The 13,052-nt window shown below is 45.8% G+C and overlaps 1 long non-coding RNA gene across 1 annotated transcript; it reads left to right on the top strand.

Moving 5' to 3' along the window:
* The first annotated feature begins 654 nt into the window (after positions 1-654).
* LOC310763004 lies at positions 655-4,404 on the top strand. Its single transcript, XR_014548351.1, has 2 exons — positions 655-1,086; positions 3,864-4,404. It is a non-coding gene; the product is annotated as an uncharacterized lncRNA (long non-coding RNA).
* Positions 4,405-13,052: the final 8,648 nt, after the last annotated feature.

Raw genomic sequence — 13,052 nt, 5'->3', positions numbered from 1 at the left:
TTTATGTGTTTCTTGCGTAGGATGTGATTTTCTGAACGCCCATGAAATACAGTTTCCTTCTCTTCTCCTGTACACCACAATGTGTGCTCGAGTGTCTGTGCACGGCATAACTGGGGGAACTTGCATCGCACTGCTGAACACCTGCCCTCCCTCCCTAATTTTAGGTGCTGCTGCTTTGGCCTTGCTTTGGATTGGGTCGCCTGCTTTGGAGCAGGGGCTGGGTAGGAATTTTTCCATTTGGCAGATTGGATGTAGCCACTTGGTTTTCACCTACCCCCTTAGCAATCGTCACAACTTTGTAAGGTTTGGCGGTTAGGCATTGACTTATTGAAGTGTGTGGGAGGGGAGGTGCGGCCATCACCTGCCCCTCCATGAATAAGGGCATTCTGGGGGTCCTGGATCTCGTCCGAAGTCTGCTTGAGGGGCTAGGGCCATGCCAGGACCACAGGAACCCCGGTGTGAGCTTCGTTGGTCTTCATCGATGTTGCTCCCTCGTTTGGTGTTTACCCTTTCAGACTTCCAGACAGAGAGGCACGAGTCAGTTATAGTCAGTTTGTTGCCAATGCCTAAGCCAACACCGCTCACTTTGCTGTAATCAATAAAGTTGTGGCCTAAATTTGGCCCAATAACTTAAACTAAAATTACGTGTCAGGGGGAGGGCTTGAGGGCCTCGGGGCGCAACTAGGTGATGCGTATGATGTCTCTCAATGACTTCACAGTGGCATACTTGTGACGGCACCAAGGACAGTCTGATTGGCTGTGGTGACCCATGTGATGATGTTTATGAGTGTCCATGGTGCCATCACAGGTATACCACTGTGATGTCATTGACACCAAAGGGGCTGTAAGGTCAAAGACAAAGAAGGCAGCAGCCTGTGGGGCGGGGGGGAGAGAGAGGGGGGGGGAGCACTGAACAGAAATGAAACACTGAATATTCAGCAAAGTGATTCATTTTTCAGTAATGCATTTGGCTGAGTCTTGCGCTCCTTGCATGGTTCAACAGACAAGCTGAAGCTGAACTGAAAAGCGGCTTTCATGGAAGCAGCCACAGGAAGGACTCCAGAGGCACCTTCAGCCGTGTGCCAGGTTTGTATTCTTGTAGCTTTCTGGGATTGTAGCGCTTTGTCAGTGGGAGCCAGACATAGACAATTCTCTCCGTTGCCATCAGTCATGTGAGCTAGCAGTCAGAGAATCCAGATCTTGAGAATATCCACCAGTCCAGCCTTCAGCTGTAGCCGAACTCACGGTTGCTTCGCTTCACTTCCATTTACCCAGACATTTTAGTGTTATTGTTATTATTACATTGCTAGAAGGTCAGTGGAGTCGAATTTTGGCAGGATATCAAAATGTGCTTTTTATAAGTGTCTCTAGACCAGCTAGCAGGTGTTCTGTGTGCCAAATGTCTTTGTGCGTTGCCAGCATCATAAAATATACTGAACTGACTCTGACCCTTAATTTCTGTTTCTGTTTCATCGTGAACTGAACATTAAGGTGAGAACCTTGAAGAAGAGGTTGGTGGGACCCAAGCCAAACGTGCGAACGATCCAGTCTAGTGGTTGCCTTGGGCAGTTTTACCTGAACGACTTCTGCCTGAATCCTGAGAATTTCAGCTCTTTAAGCTTCTTGCTTTCTGCATTATTGGAACTTCAGTTCAGGAGAGAAACCCAGTTAACTTCTTGACTTGTTGGTCTTGCAGAATTCTAGCCATGTGCTCCCCTCCCAAATATGGTTGTATTGTCTAGGGTGTAGATATGGGAACTGAACCAGCAAAAAGCCCAAGGAAAGAGTAGACAGGTTGGAGCTGTTGATGAAGAAGTCAGGTCCAGTTCAAAGAGGACAACTGATGGGAAGATGTAGAAAGAAGGAAAATAAAGCTACCTGGGGCACAAAGGTTAGGAAAATACAGACAGAGAAGATGGACAAGGCTGGGGGAATGTGTGTTTTTTCTGGGGGTACGCAGGGGTATGCATACCCCTAAACATTTTGTGAAACTTTGTACTTTTGTCCATTTACTGTATTCATTTTCCCCGATTTGAACTATAAAATGGTGGTTTTCTTGAGTCAAAATGAGAGTACCCCTAAACATTTTTTAAGGGGAAAAAAGCATTGGTCAAATGAATGAGGAAAATAGGGAAAAAGAGCTCTGATTCATATATTACATTCGAGAAGGAAAGGTCCTTGTGAAGTAGCCTTGCAAATAAATCTGCAAAATTACTAGCCGTTGGTTTTACTTACCCATTTGTGCATACTTGGCAATGTAAGTCATTGGTGTCACCAACAACCTGAAAAGACACCAGGTGCCAGAAAATGGATTTAGCATGTTAAAATCAAGCCAGGCTTGCTTCCCATGCTCTGGGGATCACCTGGGATGAGCCATTAAGGAAAACAAAAGGAAAGTGATGGGCCATTAGGAATCTCACCAGAGAGAGGGACACTTCCTTCAGCTCAGAGTTAGAGTTTGGAGCTTTTGGCCTTTCAGTTAGCAGTGGCTTGTTCTAGGGGGGAAAGGTCTGTCCGTCTGTTAAATGCAGCAAGCTAAGCAAAGGGACAGAGAGCCGTGTTTGGTTTCTTTTTGGAGCAACGGCTGTAGCAATGGGAGAAACAGGACCCTCTTGGAGTGTAGGCTCAGGTTATATATGGGTGTGTGAATAAACCATATACCATAAAGGCGCTACAGTTTCCACTGTGCCTCATTTCCAAAGGAAACATGAACCCTGGTAAGCGCCTGGAACTCCTGGGATCTTGCACCACTTGGAGTTTGAGGAGGCGTGTAACAATATATTGATTGATAATAAGAAAGAGAAGCACACTATGAATGTAATTTCTACAACTACCCACAGGTGTTAAGCAATGGGGGGCAGAGGTGGGAGTTAGCTACTTCTTGGGGGACTGTTTCACCTGACTCAATTCTACTGTCCCGAGAAATAAGAGCACCCCCAAAGTGAACAATTGGTGCACCAACTTGTTCTCCAATTAATTTGATTCAGAAACAAAGCACTTATAGGGTAATTTGCAACCCGAAAACTGTTGTGTATATAGAGCACTGTTCCTTTTAAGTCATTAGGCATAATTTGCTTTGCTTACAAGCACAGAGAATGTGCTTGTAAGCAAAGCAAATTATGTTTTGCATTTTGCCTTAGCATTTGGAAGCTTGGAGAACAGAAATCTTATCTTACATTTTTTTTAAAAAAGGTGGCTCCTGTAGGTTTTCACTCTGTGATACTTTTTTTTTTAACCTTTTTACTTCATCAGCTCTAGCACCGTGAAAATACTAGTATAGGTTGATTAATGCAAGTGAGAATTTCCTTCTTTAAAAAGGGCAACTCCTGGAGCACAAAACAGTTAAATACAATCACTACCAGCTTCATAATACTGTTTAATCAAGGCTGCAATGATGGTATTTTTCTTCATGCAAGATAAAGCGTTAGTTAAGGGGTAATCTCGTTGTTTTACATGCTTTCTGGTTTTAATAAGCATTAAGTCTCTAAGATGGCTGCTTTTCAGCATGTCTTAAGCATCTCAAGTGGAAATTTCTAAGGGTACTTTCAGCCATTTGGAGATATATATATATATATATATATATATATATATATATCCATGGCAGCTCCCTAGACTCGTCATCCTGTTTTATTCCTCCTGGCTGCAGCTGAGCTGGGTTGTTTCCAGTATTGCCAGAAACAACTTAATTTGTTTAAAAGTGACCCCCAATGTGTCAGTCTGAAGCCTGGGTTCAGCAGGGTAAACTGCTGGAGGTTGTTTTGAATGGCTGAAAGGGCTGTTTCATGCTCCTAGGCTATAGAGGCAGCCTTTTCACAAGCATAGTGGCAATTAATGCTGTTTTTATAATGTCTGTTTATTTGCAGATATATGCAAGTCTTCAAAGCAGCAGAAATTTTCCCCAACCCGAAGAAGGACTCCACCTTACCCTGGGCGCCTTCTTGCAAGCTAGCAGCAAAACTCCGGTTTAATCCTCCTTTGCTGGCTGATCGGCCTACGTCCACGGAGTAGAGCTGCGTTGCATAGCCAGTAGCTACCAGACAAAAAGGCTATCCAAAGGTCTAGAGTGGGTGGGTGGGGTTTAGAGGACCTCTCTGCTTTGTCTGAACCTCTTTGGTGCAAGAGCAGGATCCACAGTAGGGCAATGGATAGAAGCAATGGGCAGCATGGAAAGGAGAGCCACAGGAGAAGCAGCAGCAGCAGCCCTGTTGTGGAAGTGGAAGTGGCAAGCTGCTGGCTTCCCCTGGTGGCCAGTTCCCTTGGCCCTGAGTGAGACAACCAAATTAGTGATAGCCTGGTCACAAGTCAAGGCCTCTAGTATCTAAGCATAAGGAAGGCAAAGGAATGTCAGGCTTCGGGGAATCAGATCCCTCCCCCGGTGGCAGTAAATAAGCAGATCAAACGAAAGGAGCGTTCTTACCAGTTAGTTTCTTTAATAATCACAGCGAGAGACAAAGGAATGCATATCTCCCTAGAAATGGCGTTACTTCCAGTAAAGGTTCACCCCCCTGTCCCCATTAATCTATATCACTCCTACGTAGAGATGGGAAGGACTGGGGGGGAATTGGGGGGCAGGTTTTCCCCCTTTTTTCATTTTTCCTGGAAAAATTGGGGGGTGGAATATTCAAACTATATCAAACTGTTTTTTTTAATTTTTCCAGGAAAAAACAGCTTTGGGAGGCCCCCCCCCGGCCTTCCCATCTCTACTCCTACATTGGGTAATCTGAGCTTGTTGCTGCTGTGCTGTCTGTTCTATCACATCTAGTCTTAGGCGAAGCAAGGGGGGTCAGGAATGCAGTCCTGAATCTGCTAGCTGTCTCTCTCTCTGAGTGTTTCCTCTTCTAGCTGTTCCTCACCCAGTATTTCCCAGCTTTTGCCCTCTGGGCCGTGCCCCTCTACAAACCACTGTTCTGAATCAACACTGTCTTCCTGCCCTTGGGAATGTTCAGCAGAAAGGGGGCGTGGCTCCCACCATTCCTCCTCAGCTCAGCCCAGCCCCTGACAGGGAATCTGGAGAGTGAGATAAGAAAGGCAGAGGACAATGGGGTTTTGGGCTGTGCTGTATGGAGCTGATGGGAGTTGGAGTTCCATAACTTATGGGGGACCATAGGTTCCCCACTCCTGCAGCAGACCCTTGCACCATCCCTCCCCTGCCTCCACCCCAGCAAAGGAAAACAAGCATACAAACAAACCTGCATTTGTAAATCGGGAGCATCCAGTGTTAGGATGAGACCCCCCACCGCATTCTCTCAGACAAGGGGTATCTAAATTGTCAAGCACCTTTCCAGCAATTGATCCTGACCTGCGTGAGTCTTGGCTGACTTGAAACGGGTTGCGACTTTTCAGACAGCTCCCCTCCCCAGCCCTGCAATACATACGCTTGCCCCCTCCCTCACCCTTAAAGAGGCTCGTCGTCGTCTCCAACGCAGAAAGAAATATTGTGAAACCGAATAAAGGCTTCTTTGCCTTCTGTGCTCTTCTGGGAAATAATACGTCTCTGAGGTCTGCTTGTGGAAAGAAAAGGCTTAAGAAGAAACAACAGAATTGGCAGCGGTTGTGAATCCTGGAAAGTTTGTCTCAGTTCCCAGACAGAAGGAACTGATTTACATGTAGGTGACCAGAAGCAAAACTGCAGTCCCTTGAACATTTGCATTTTGGATGGTGCAGCTTGTCTTGTAGGGGAAGAGAAAAGCTATACCTACTTGAAATCTGGGGCAGATGGGGCTCATCAACCTGGAAAGGTGGCCCATCTAGGAGAAGGAAAGCTCTGGCCCTAAACCTCTGCTGCCCTGCAGCTATACTTATTCATGAAAAAGGATTTGGGAGTACAGTGGTACCTCGGGTTACATACGCTTCAGGTTACAGACTCCACTAACCTTGGGTTAAGAACTTTGCTTCAGCATGAGAACAGAAATCGTGCGGTGGCAGCGCGGCAGCAGCGGGAGGCCCCATTAGCTAAAGTGGTGCTTCAGGTTAAGAACAGTTTCAGGTTCCTCCAGAACGTCTTAAGTATGTAAGTATGTAACCAGAGGTACCACTGTAAACCGCAAAAAAACCTGTACCTGCTGCCTTGCAAGGCATCTTCAGGAGAACAAAGGGCAAAGGAGCAAGCCCTACACAAATCTAGAGTGGAGTCCCTAAGAAGGTTAGATGGTGTCTTGTACACCTCCTTCTGGCAACTCCTGCAGCCAAGCTGGTATCAAACATATTGCTCTGCTTTCCTTTGGACCACATCAGTGAGGCCAAGAGGGGGTTCTTCTTGTCTGGGCAGGACCTCCATACACACTATGCTGGTTCATGTGCCAGGGAAGTCACTTTGGTGCTGCTAACCAAATACCAGGGAGGGACAGATCCCTCTTGCCAGAGGTCTGACTTCGTCACTTGTACAGGGTTCCCTCCTGCTTCGTTCCAGCACACCTTCCACTTCAGGTTCCCTGTCCTGCTTTCATCCTCCTCCTCTTCTGGGCCCACCTCTATAAATTTCGGCTGAGGGCTACATGCATCACCCCAAGCTATATGTTGCCCAGTCCTGCCATAACTGATCACCATAGCATGATGATAAGAGACACCACATTTAACACAGACCATGCAAACCCACCCTTTTAAAAGTTGAATGACACCCTAGTTTTATTGCAATGGCATTTTGGTCTCAAAATTACCTCATGGGTGAGAGAAAGATCTCACATACCTGTTTGCACTTTATTGGGGCGCACAACATAGGGAAAGCAGTTTCTATAAATCACTAACTTGGGAAGCTGGTCCTAGAATGTATGAACGCACTTAATGTACGTCCAAGTTCCTAAAACTATGCCAACAGTAGGAGAAGCACACACATAAAAAAGCCCACCAGGGGAGGCAATGAATAACCTGATCTTTGCCTATTTTATCTTGCAGTGTTAGGTTAGTCATTATTTCACTTGGTGCTCTTCCAGACAGAACTGACGCCATAGATCTGGCTTCGCTGTTGACATCTGTGGAATCAGTTGTACTATCAAATGCAGGCGTTGTTGTGGCACTGAAGGAGGCAATTCTCGCAAACTGGAAGGTCCCAGCATCACATCATATGGGCTTCCGGTCTTAAACAGCTGCACAGTGTTAACTGCGCCTTGCCCAACAGTTACCACGTCCAGTTCAGGGACAGCCTCATTCTCCTGGAATGGGGAACCACCTCCATCAGTATGCAAGAGCCTTGCTTTCTATGTGAGAGGGACATTATAACTGTAGTTTTCAAATGTTTTCCTAATGGATTCCCTCGGTAGCATTTCCGTGTTTGATTGGAACCCACCCCTCAATTTCTATGGAAATTTACACAACCCTTAGGGATCTATTCAATTCTGCTAGCAAGAGCCTTAATTGTGAGATGTGATCTGAATGAGCAACTCTTTCCAGGGTCTTCACTGGAAGCCAAAAGTGTTCCAAAGTGGAAGTGTTCCCTACAGGGGAAGAAACACGTCTCTGTCTTGAAGCTCTGCTGAAACAGACAAGAGGATAAAAGAGATTTTATTCACAGCTAGCTAGGAAGTATTTTCCAAAGTGCATTGTGAGATATATTTTCCAGAGAGTGTGTTACTGATCTTCAATTGATAGGTTAAGACATCTAGGGTGGGTAGCACCCGTGACGTCACCGGGCCTTTTTGTTTTGTGTTGTCTTACAGAGGAGAAAAGAGAGAGAAAAGCAAAGACGAGAGAGGAGGAGAAATAGATTTGGGCAGGGGGAGAAAGTCATAACAATATCTTTCTTTCTATATAGTAAAAATGCAAGAGTGTCGTCATGCAACCCCCATTGGAAGATGTAGTGCCACATCACAATCACTGCATGAAGTCAGGGCAGTGTAGGTGAGCAAAAGGGAAGGCAATGGCTGTGGCAAAGGAGTGAGATGGGGGAGAGAGAGCAATAAAGGTGAGTCCCCAGTCTGAAAAAGTTAAAGATTACAGATATAATCTAGTAGATCAGAGCCTTGGGCGGCCACACCCATGTCTACATTTGGAGGGCTGGAGCAAGAAGCTGGAGTTGCAGAAAGCAGAATGGAATCTCCTGTATGGAATGATAAACATGAGCATTCCAGAGGCCTCGTGCAGCCAGCCAATCACGGAGACCGGTGTTGCACACTTCATCTCAGACCTTGAGGATCCTCTGAAAATTGTGTTTCTGCTGGTTCAGACTCAGGTTTCCTTGAAAATGGAGCATAGGAAGCTGTCTTATACCAAGTGAGTGCATGGTTCATCATCTGGGCTGACTGAATGAACCTGGGACCTCCCGGATGCAAAGCATGTACTCTATCACCAAGCTCTGGCCTTCACTCATGCCGCACTCCCAATGCCACACACAGCCATGCTTAGCCGTTAGTCAGGCATTAACAATGACCCACCCAAATTCTTCACTTGATTGGCCTCTGTTATTTCTATTAGACCAGGAAAAAAACCACCACATTCTCTCCACTGCCTAAATTGCATTCTAGTTCTCTTTCTTTCTCCAGCTTCTGAACCAACAGGGAGACATTGTGTGTGCTGCCATGCAAAGCCTTGCCTCTGAGGAATTGATGTTGACCTCGTGTTTCTCCCTCAGCTTGCACAGGGCTGCCACGGAGAAGCGATAAAGCTCGCAGTGAGAGCTTAAAAGCTGGGGAGTTTTCATTGTCTGTCTGCAGTACGGCTATCTCGCAAAAGGCCAGAAAGAAAGGCAGCCTCAAAAGTGCACCTCATTAAGGGAGAGAATGTGAAGAAGCATATTTCTTGCCTGCTGCGAGAGCCAGTGGGGTCAGGGAAGCAGGGCTAGGAGACAATTCCATCCATAAAATGGGAAACAAAACCAAATATGTTGCGAGGATTTGTTTCATCACTGGATAGCTGGAAAACATTTTCTAATGACCAATTAGACTTGCCTCTGCTGTTGCCAGATCTCTCTGATAGTGCCGCTATCTATTATAATAGTATTCATTCATCACAGGGATGGCATTATACATTTTTCCTCGCTGCGTGGTGCTTATGCACAGATACTTTGGAAGTCAGCAACCTCTACTCTCAGCATATTGGCCACCCGGTGGCATCACTGTTGACAAAGTGAAGCCCATAAGAGAGGTTGTCCAGAGTTTTGGAGTCAGGTGCCATCAGTACATGGATGGCCGCAATTTCCATCGTTCTTTCTTCGTCAGATCCAGGTGAGGATGCCCAGAATAGGTGCTTGGAGTCAGTAGCAGACAGGATGAAGGCAGGCAGAGGAAAGCTCAGTCCAGACACAACCAAAGTGCTTGTTGTGCTGTTTTATAATATACAATCTATCTAGGGCAGGGTTGGGGAACCTGAAACCTTCCAGATGTTGTTGAACTGCAACTCCCAAATTTCTGGCTGGGGCTGATGGAAAATGAAACCCAGCAACATAGTTAGAATCACTGGTTTTATTTTATTTTTATTTTTGTGTGTGGTTTTAATTGTAAATAAATATCACTGTTGCAAACTACTTTGATATTTTTTACAGTACAGCAGTATATAAATATTTCTATGACTATAAATGAAATGAGTAATACCTGAAGGCCACAGGTTTCCCATCCCTGGTCTAGGGAAATGGTATTCAGCCTGTTCTGGTGGGGGCTTCAGTCAACCTCCAGAGCAAGTTCCCATCATGGGGTATTTTTGAAGTCAGAGTTACTGCTGGAGGCTCAGGTGGTCCTGCAACCGCTTGTAGTTCCTTCCACCAGCTTTGGCTAGAATGCCGGCAGCGAAACACTGTTGAAATTCTTTTTGTTCTTCTGCAATTCTTCAGATGTTTCACCAGAGGAACCTCCAAATTCACTTTGAATTTTACTTTAGGCAGAATCTGGTGACAACCAAGTAATTTGTGGACCACATCACTCTGTGGAGCTTCACTAGTCTTAATGAGATTGTGTCCAAACCAGAGCCAGTTGAGAGCCAGTGTGGTGTAGTGATTAAGAGCGGTAGAATCGTAATCTGGTGAACTGGTTCGCGTCTCCGCTCCTCCACATGCAGCTGCTGGGTGACCTTGGGCTAGTCACACTTCTCTGAAGTCTCTCAGCCTCACTCTCCTCACAGAGTGTTTGTGACAGCGTTCTCGAAGCTACAAACATGAGTCTGACCAAACTGCGGGAGGCAGTGGAAGATAGGAGTGCCTGGCGTGCTCTGGTCCATGGGGTCACGAAGAGTCGGACACGACTAAACGACTAAACAACAACAACATATATGTTGGAAGCCATGTAGAGTGGCTGGGGCACCCCAGTCAGATGGGTGGGGTATTATTATTATTATTATTATTATTATTATTATTATTATTATTGCCATCCCTGTTTTCAGCAGAGAAATGTCGGAGGGTATACATTGGCAGTTTAGGTGCCTAATTCAAAGAGGGCTTACTGGTGACTGATGGCAGAAGCAATGTTCTCTCTTTCTGTCTATTTATATAATTTCTTTTTGTCTCACTTGTTGTTATTGGAGGAGGAGTGACCCACAATATCTACTGCCGGAGCTTCCCCCCCCCCCAAACATAGGGCACCAACGAGGCTTGCGCTTTCTTCCACAATTCAGGCTCCCTCCCCAAGTTTAGCCCAGCACTAACTTAAACTCTTCTGGACCCCTTTGAAATTTCTCAGGTATTTGCCTAGGGAGGAACCCGTCCAATTTGCTTTGAACTTCAGTTAGAAGACATTTCAGTGGCAACACTTAACACATTTTTTCATTTTGATCCAAGCAAAAAAGAAATTACAACAGTGATCCTAATAAGGGGCATCAAAAGATTTAATCAAATGTATCAAATCCAGTCAGTTTTGAATGAAACTGTTCCTCCTCAAGGGATATTAGAATTTAGGAACTTGAGGTTTGGGGAGCAGACAAAATCTAATTTATTAAATGAGGAGACAGTTAGATTTGTTTCTAATATCATGTGTGGTAAAGGATTCCCACCTGCCGCCAAATGCATCAGGATTTTATGACTTCAATTAAGCCTTGGCTATAACTACCTGAATCACTTTTGTCATTTTTAGTAAGATCATGTTTTCTGCTCTGAATTATTCAATATTAGCTTTCAAGAACCAATGTATTTTAAGTTTGCATTTTTGATATCTTCCTCATAATAATTATGGCAATTTTATCAACACAGGTCAAATACTCATTCTTTTCCATGAGCAACTCTTTCCAGGCTCATTTCTATGGTCACTCAGCATATGGACCCAATGAACCCACTAAGCAATATCAGTGATCCTGTAAGATATCCATCTGTGGTCTGCAAGAGAAATGCAAACGGAAGAGAACTGTTGTGATTCAAGGACCTGCCACCTGCTTGGGGATAAGAAAGACACATGGACACAGTATATTAGGTTAATGGGCTAAAAAAGGCCACATCTTTATTGATTACAGCATGTAAGAAGTATTGGCTTAGGCATTGGATAAAACAACAGAGCGTGACTCCACCCCCTCAGGGAGGGGTGAGTCTAACAAGGGTTAACCACCAGTGGGAGGAGCCTGTTGATGCAAACACAACTGAAAGCTCCCCCTGATGTCACCAGGGGGTCGTGCCATGGCTCTAACCACCAGCAAGGGTGTCAGACAGGATCCACGATGCCCACACCCTGCCCTCTAATACACAAACATATTCCAATGCCAAACCGCCACCCGAGCCAAAAGAGACTCGCTGCCAATACCCTCACAGCTGCAACCAATCCCTAAGACTTCTGATTATGTCGGCCAGCCAAATATCATTGTTGAGATCCGAAAAGTGAACACCGTCATCACAAAACAAAGACAACTCGCTGAACCGGATGTCAGCATGCAGAATCACATGGCCATACATACAGCGCAATTTGCGCGCCACCACACGGTTTAAGAGTTTCCTGGATTTTTCAATGGCCATGGGGCTATGGGAGCCTCACCAAACCCTTCTCTTCAGATGGTTGGACCAAAACAACGTTGTCCAGCAGTGGAATGAAAGGGAAGTGCTGCCGCGGCCACATGTAAGCGGCAAAACCCTGCCCCCAAGCCTCCACCTGATTGGTTGGCTACCTGGGGGCGTGGCACAGCAGCCAGGCCAGCTCAGCAGGGGCTGGAACACCCCCTGCCAACGCGGGAATGGCTCCTGCTCACAACTCCTCCTCTCTGTAAGGAGGAGAGGCTTTCCCATACCTGCCCTCCCTAAATAGCACCATTCCCTGTTTGTTAGAATTTCACTGCCTGAAAAAGACTTGTCCAACCTGATAGTTTCCTTTTGGTTACCTTTTCCCCGATAGAGACGGTGGTGGCTTGATGGAGGGATGCTGGCTGTATGCTGGCTCCTTTTTTCTGACTGAGTATATCTACCCTGCAAGTTAACAGTTCAGGGAAAACCTTTGGGTGTCTGCAAATAACACATGGTTTTCATAGAGCTGCTGTATCAAAAATCTCCTGGCTGCTCAAATCGCCATCACATATATGTCAGATGACAGCCTGCCCTTTCCAGGAAGACACTTAAGAAAAGAAAGAGGGAAAGCATTCTCAGAAACCTACTCATAGATTAGGTACCACCTGATTTACACACAGACATGGGTCTTGCAGCCAAATGCCTGTGTGTGCCCCAGTCCACTCTGATGTTCATTCACATTTTCCTCTCCATTCCACTGCAACTTTTTAATTTTGTACGAGTCTCTCTTCCATTTCATAGCCCACGGATGCAAAAATATACATGTCTTTGTGTGTGTGTGTGTGTTTTAAGATATTGCAGACATGCATCTTAGTCATAAACAGATATTTACAAATCACCATGTGCTCTACAGGGAGCTGGTTTGAGACACCAGGCAACTCTGTGTTACAACAATGTCTGCTTACATGACATGAAGGCTGGCAACATTATTCTTCCCCATGTGGAAATCCCTTGCATGCAACCACAGTGTGTGGCAGAGGCAAATTTGGGGGGCATGACTGGTTCGGCCACACTTGGTGCCGAGCCGAGCCAGTGCCGCAGGAGGTGCTGCAACCATGCCGAACAACGGAAGGTGAGAGGCGGGGGGAGGGAACCGAATTTTGGTATCGCACAGGGTACTGCTGAAATTTTAAAGTCCAAAGTCCGCCACAGTGCC

Source organism: Podarcis filfolensis (assembly GCF_964270895.1).
Source record: "Podarcis filfolensis genome assembly, chromosome: 5".
Lineage (NCBI taxonomy): Eukaryota > Metazoa > Chordata > Lepidosauria > Squamata > Lacertidae > Podarcis > Podarcis filfolensis.
The sequence above is the reverse complement of the archived record's forward strand: the minus strand, read 5'-3'. Positions and strand labels throughout refer to the sequence as shown.